General features: G+C 40.5%; 1 protein-coding gene across 1 annotated transcript in view; it reads left to right on the forward strand.

Annotated features, from left to right (window-relative positions):
* Window positions 1-7,130, forward strand: part of LOC123968285 (CD276 antigen-like) — a 25,454-nt gene that overhangs the window by 849 nt on the left and 17,475 nt on the right. The window lies entirely within an intron of this gene.

Consider the following 7,130-nt stretch of genomic DNA (forward strand, 5'->3'; position numbering starts at 1 on the left):
ACCCTCTCAGAGCAGACTGCATGTAGGCTACTTTACTGATACCGTAGAAACAGGCCTCATCACCGCAGATCGTCCTGCTGACTGGACCAAACCTCATTGTCGTGAGAAGCTGAACAGTGGGGGTGTTACTGTTAGTGTACAAATGCTTCCTATTATCAGGACAGACTGTGAACAGTCAACAACAAAGGCTCATAAACAGATCGGCTGATTATTACAGGGACCGTTACAGAGCTACAATGTGAGCTCTCTGTTCTCTGACTTTGAGACAAATACAATATTTATCTATTTGTGTTGCCTCAGGCTTTAATACTCAGGGTAAACAACGCTTCAGTTTTGTTTGAGATCTGGTATAAGATAAAGTTTGTGCATGTTTTTATTTTTATTTTTTTGTTAATGTTGTGGTGCAGTCTGTGTGGTGTAGTGGTGTCTAGTATTATTGTAAGGAGTAGTACAACTCAAATATACCTTTTTTCTCTAGACTAACTACTTCCAGGTCACAGTATTGGCAGATGTTTTGACATAATGGACAGCGTGGGAATGATGTGTGCTGAAGTGAAGACTCACAAAGGGTCCTCATCAGTTGGATGCAAAGGGTGTAAAGGGAAACCAGATCCATTGCACATCTCAGAGAGAAAAATCAGTCATGGGGGAGACCGGGGCAAATTTTTTGTTTCTTGGTTATAACTCAAAAACTTCATGAACTAATTGGATATAATTTTTATAGAGGTAACTTGTACCTGTGTTTTACTTGTTAACAGTCATCAAATGTTTTTACAAGCAATGTTTAAGTCACAATATTGATTCAAACGCTAGATGTAAAATGTTACATCTGCCCCCACGTGCAGGGGTGATTGTAACAGCATGTCGGGGCGATTGTAACAACACACATAAGTCCTTCATATAGATACCAAGGATCAAAATAAACTACCAAGAATATAGATATAAGTAAAACAATTTAAGACCCAATGATATTACTGCTTGAAACTTCTCCCTTTTTATTAATTGGTACAAGGACACATCACAAATGTCATAGCATAGTTGCCCCTCAAAACATCATCGGAGGTAACATCCCAATGGATCCCCAAATTGAGAGGCAAAAACTTGAATCTCTGTACTATGCCACTAAGTATTATTGATAACACATTATACATAGTAAAGTAGGTTATAGATCATTCATATACATAAATGTTTAAACTGAACATTATTAGAAAGATGCTACCAACTGTTAGACAACAGAATGATGATCAAAAAAGACAGATTTAAATTCATAGACAGTAATGGTTATGACAGTATGAGAAAATTACTGTAGATGAAAAAAATTAATTTCGTAGCTCAAAAATGACTCTTTGTCTCTGAAAAACATTGTCAAGAATGTATCATCGGCTTGTCCTTCGGCAGGCAGACAGGGACGGTCACAGAGAGCGTGCATGATAAGTTTCATGATTCTGTCTTGTTTCTAATTGGTGCAATTTGAGATGTTACAATTGCCCCCAGTCTGCCCTATGCAACAAATACAAAATACTGTCTTCAGAATATCCAGTTAATATGGTTCTGCCACCTGAGGGAGGATCTAATGAAGTATTTAGTCTGCTGTGCTCTGAAACAAACGTGTCTGAAGTGTTGTGTAGTAATGCTAAATGCTACTTTCTCTCTGAGAATCTGACCAGGAGGATAATAATTTCTGTTGTTTGTGATTTACTTCAGAGACACACAGATATACAAATAAGGTATTAATAAATAATATAAATAAGGTAATAAAAAAACGAAGTAAATTACAGTATTGTGTGTTATTATAATAATATATTAAAAAAATAAAATAAATAGATAAAACCGTATATGTGGGTGTGTATATCAATAGGCAAAAAAAATTAAAAACACAACAATTACTGAAATGTCAAACAATCAAAATAATAATAATAATAATTATATAATATAATATATATAATATTATTATTAATAATTTGAAAATTTGTATAATTATTTATTAGTCTAATTTTCCACTGGTTGTCCTCAGTTCATAGCATGATGAGATATATTTTGCAGCAATTATTTGACATTTGGGCATTTCTCCAAAGTTGCAAAGTTCTGCAAAGTTTTTTGCAAACATTTCCCAAACATTCAACCTCTAATCAAAGTTGTAAACTTTAAAACTCCAGGGCTCCAGACTAACTTTTTTTACTAGAAGCACTGAAGCCCAACACTGAAAATTTTTCGGGGCAATGGACGGAAATGTAGGGGCGCACACCTTAAATGTAAATATTTCTTAAATATTTTATTAAGCTGCTGTTGTGCTTCATTAAGGTGTCATTAAACTTGGTTTTCCCTGCATGTTGTAGACCACATCTAATGGCTTAGACCTCGATCTAGATCTAATGCCTACCTTGGGTTGTTTAATGATAAAGTACCTTGTAATTATAAAAAGCTATGTAGTTTCTGGTGGCTTTGGCTCACAGAACATCTGATGTGGTGAATATTTAAACACAGGATCCAGGATGCAGATTCAATAGTTGGGTGGATAAAACACTTAGCAGTAGGCCTATTACTCTCAAATATTTTACTTTATTGTGGCTAGCTTAAGGCCTTTTATTGTGGCCAGCCTAAGGCTCACCTGTGCAATACCCATGCTGTCTGATCAGCATCTTGATATGCCACACCTGTGAGGTGGATGGATTATCTAGGCAAAGGAAAAGTGCTCACTAACACAGATTTTGACAGATTTGTGAACAATATTTGAGAGAAATAGGCCTTTTGTGTACATAGAGAAAGTCTTAGATCTTTGAGTTCAGTTCATGATGAATGGAGGCAAAAACAAAATTGTTGCGTTTATAATTTTATTCAGTGTATCATACCTAGAAGAGACCTGCATTGTAATTTCACTAGTCTGATAGTAACAGCTCAGGCTTCTTACACATCAAAATAAACTGACACAATATCAAGAAAGGAAATAATCTTTCACCTTATTAAACAGAAAAATACAAAACTTTAATAGTCATTTCAAAGTTTCCAATCCAAGACCTATGCTGGAGCACCCCGCCCATACTGTACATGCACGCACACACATACCAGAGAGACAAAGACTGACAGGAACGATAAGGGAATGGGCGGAGGAAAGCATTAGGGCAGAAGAGATGGCACAGCCAGATCATGACAGTGTCATCATCATCATCAACAAAAGCCTTCAAAAATAATGTGGATGTTGTTTGTACCTGATGTGTTGCAGATGCTGAGGTGTCCTGTGTTTTTATGGAGAGCTGCATTTTACCGTGCAGGTTCCAGGGCGGCACTGATGTAGTCATCCTCTGGATTCATGTGACAACAGGAAACACTTTTGTCCACTCCTACTACCTCAACCACGATGACTTCACGCACCAGGGCCAGAGCTTCAGAGGCAGGACATCACTGTTCAAAGACCAGATCTCCAGAGGAAACGTCTCGCTCCAGCTGACTGGGGTCCAGGTTCAGGACCAGGGCAGATACAAGTGTTTCACCAGCACCATCTCCAGCCACGAGGCTTCATTTATCAACCTACAAGTGGACGGTATAGGAGATACACAGTAGATACACAAAACAATCAACTTGTGTTTTCTTTATGTGCAGTAAATATCTAAATGTATATATGTTGTCAAATTGTTGAATTAAAATGTTGTTTGTACCTAAAATTATTAGTAAATTCATCCGTACATACAGCATCAAGATCTCTGTTTTTGCAGCTCTGGTCCATAAAGTCGACATGGAGCAGGAAGAAAACAGGATCACCTGCAGCTCAGAGGGGATCTACCCTGAGCCTGAACTCACCTGGTCCACCAGACCTCCGTGCAACGTGACCTTCAAGAACACAACCAGAGTCCAGCAGACTGAACAGCAGCTCTACAACATCACCAGCTCTCTGATACTTTCAGACAGGGTTACTGATCTGGTCTACAGCTGCACCGTCAGCACTCGCAGGAACAAGAGGAGAGCCACTTTGAGGGAACTGAGTGAGTATTACTTTATTTTATTTAAAATAGACCATGTACAGTTTAAAACACAAGTGTCACCATTTGATGAACTGCACCAGATTATAATCTTGAGCTAATTTGCATCTATGCAAGTATACAAATTGCGTCTAATCATCTAAACCAATAAACCAGGTTAATATCTGCACTTAATTAAATGAATAAAGATTCCACCCTGACCAGAACTACACAATAACCATCTGTTTAACCTGCAGCTGTGATGGAACTTGATGGCCGCAGCGTGGCTCTATGGATGACTGTCGTATGGCTGTAACAGTTCTAAAGCTGAGACTGAAACCGTAACATAGGTCACATAGAGGTAGCGCATACTTGGTTTTTTTAGTAGGTTATGTCTTATTTTACCATTTTAATTCTACTTCATTCTCCATCTTATTTTAGTGCTTTAGTATTTACTCAAGACTTGAGTCATGAGTGAAGCCTTACCAGCTTGGACATCGCCCGGGTCAACAAGGTCCGTGTCAGGTGCTAGGGAAACAGGGCAACCTGATGACAAATGGCCTACTGGAACAAGACATTCATGGACTAGAGCACCAAATATGGATCTGATGCAGCCTGGCAGCACAAATGAACCAACTGCTGATGGATGGGACCCACCTAGAATCCTTATGAAGGATCCCCAGAAGGGAACAATCCCATCCAAGTACCGGCCAATAACCTGCCTCTGAACAACATGGAAGCTCTTGTCAGGCATCATAGCAGTTAAGATGAGTAGCCACATGGCTCAATACATGGACAGGGCTCAGAAGGGAATGAGCAGTAATTCCAGGGCACCAGCTCACGGGCCAACAGAGCAGTCACTCGAGACTGCAAGACTATGCAGACCAATGTGTGCACCCCAAGTCTTGAAGCCTGCTGTTGGGTCGGAAATAAGGACAGGCCGGGCCAGTGGAAGGCCTGGTCCCTACCCTAACCAACTTATTAAACTCAATAAAAATTACTCTATTAGCTCTCCTCTTTAGTCAAAAACTGTGTAGTCAAAGACTTCACTGGAGACGGTCAAGAGTCTATTTATTCCAATAAAGGACAAGTAAACCCGAGTAACATCCCCGCAGGTCTCAGGATGGAACTGAGCTGGTGGTCAGCGAACCTCGCCTTATATTCACCTTAAACTCCACCTTCCAGGTGGGTGTTACACTTGGTCTCCACCTACAGTGTTAGCTGACCACTCCCTTCCATTGGTGAATTTCTTATCCTCTGCTGCAATCTAGTGGCCGTTTTCACGGACTGTTTTACCAATTTAACCCTTTCACTAATGTCAAAATTAATGTTACTCATCATATTTATTGTTAAAGTGTATCCTTCTTTATATTTTTAACATTACTGGACTAGAAATTCACCAATATGTTTCAACTTCTGCTTCACCGTATTTTTTTAAAAGTTATATAGGCATAATTTGACACCATTAAAACTTAAACACTTACAATTGTATTTTTTAAAAGAATTAATAAGGAATAACATACCTGATTAATGCAACATGATTCAACAATGCCAAACATGAGTGTGCCATGTCTCATACAAAGTTTAGTTTCTGCAGTGCAAAGCTTAGTTTCTTGCAGTACCTGGCCATACCTTGCAGTTCCAGTCGCCATTAATCACAATGTGTCATGATCTCATTCTTGGCCACTGTTTGGTATGATCTCAGGCCTGGCGTATGTGACTTACTGCAGGTGCCTTACTACCATTGTTTATGGTGTACTTTTTCGTTACATACACTTTTTCTTTACATTTTTTATATCCTTTTTATTTAACTTAAGATTTTAACTTAAGTTTTACGTGGGTTAGGGATTTTAGTCATCCAACATGGATTTTAAGCTAGATGGACCGTAAAAACGCGATCAACGCTACTGATCACAACAAAGCTCCGGCGACTAACGTTATGCTAGCAGAGATAACTCTGCCCCATGAGGACTGCACACTCCTTAAGATAGCGAACAAAAAGATTGCTGACCTTATGGAAGACATCCGACGACTTTCAGAGGAACTCAAAGAGAAAGATTCCCTGCTGACTGGCTTTATGGATGTGGCTTCAGTACAAGTGAATGATTGTTTCCGCCAACATCCAGGACACCGTGTTATGGGACCCATCTAGCCTTCCCAGGCTGCTCGACTCCAAAGCATCAGTCAACCTGGGCTGAAGTGGTGGTCCGTGATGCAAGAGAGGCTCGGACGGAGCTGCCTCTCCACCGCACATCGGCCTCTCCAACCGCTATGCAGCCTTGTCTAACGACACTCCGGTCCATCCAGCGGATGCACCTGCAGCTTCGAGTCTCCCTGATATGGATCTCTTTCGGCGGACAGTGCCTGCCAACACTGTTGCATCTCCTTCACCGGCTACATCTCCTTCACCGGCAACATCTCCCGCGCTGGGCCCATTCCCACAGTTGGTCGCGGTGCTGGCCGCTTCAGTAGACTCCTTGGCCTCCACGACTGGCTCCAGTCCGCCTGCAGGGCTCACCGTGTGTGCCCACCACCACGACCACTGTCCCTCACCAGCAACAAGAGAGTTTTAACCAGTTTTGTCCCATCGACTTGTCTGAGCTTTTAAAAACAGTATCACAAATGAGAGTGTCCTCCAGCCCACTTGATGTAATACCTACAAAATTTTTACTGAAAGTAATGGATTCTGTTGGGCCCCATTTAATCTCTGTTTTCAACAGCTCCCTATCTACTGGTTGTGTCCATGATTATTTTAAAACGGCTTGCGTGAACCCACTTTTAAAGAAACCTGGTTTAGATCCCTCCCTCCCACATAATTTTAGACCAATTTCAAAACTGCCTTTTATTGCAAAGATTCTAGAAAGAATTGTGTCTAAACAGCTGCTCACTGTACTGGAAAATAACAAAATATTTGAAAAGTTTCAGTCTGGTTTTAGGAAGTACCACAGCACTGAGACTGCCCTGCTTAAAGTCACCAATGACCTTTTAATGTCTGCTGATGAAGGTATGTGCTCAGTCCTTGTACTCCTGGACCTTAGCGCTGCTTTTGACACCATTGATCACAACATCATGTTAGACAGACTGAGGCACTGGGTGGGGATCTCTGGTACTGCTCTAGAATGGTTTTCATCCTACCTGTCAAATAGGAAGTTTTGTGTGTCTGTAAACAACTATGTC

The sequence above is a fragment of the Micropterus dolomieu genome, linkage group LG01 (genome assembly GCF_021292245.1).
Source record: "Micropterus dolomieu isolate WLL.071019.BEF.003 ecotype Adirondacks linkage group LG01, ASM2129224v1, whole genome shotgun sequence".
In the NCBI taxonomy this organism is placed as follows: domain Eukaryota; kingdom Metazoa; phylum Chordata; class Actinopteri; order Centrarchiformes; family Centrarchidae; genus Micropterus; species Micropterus dolomieu.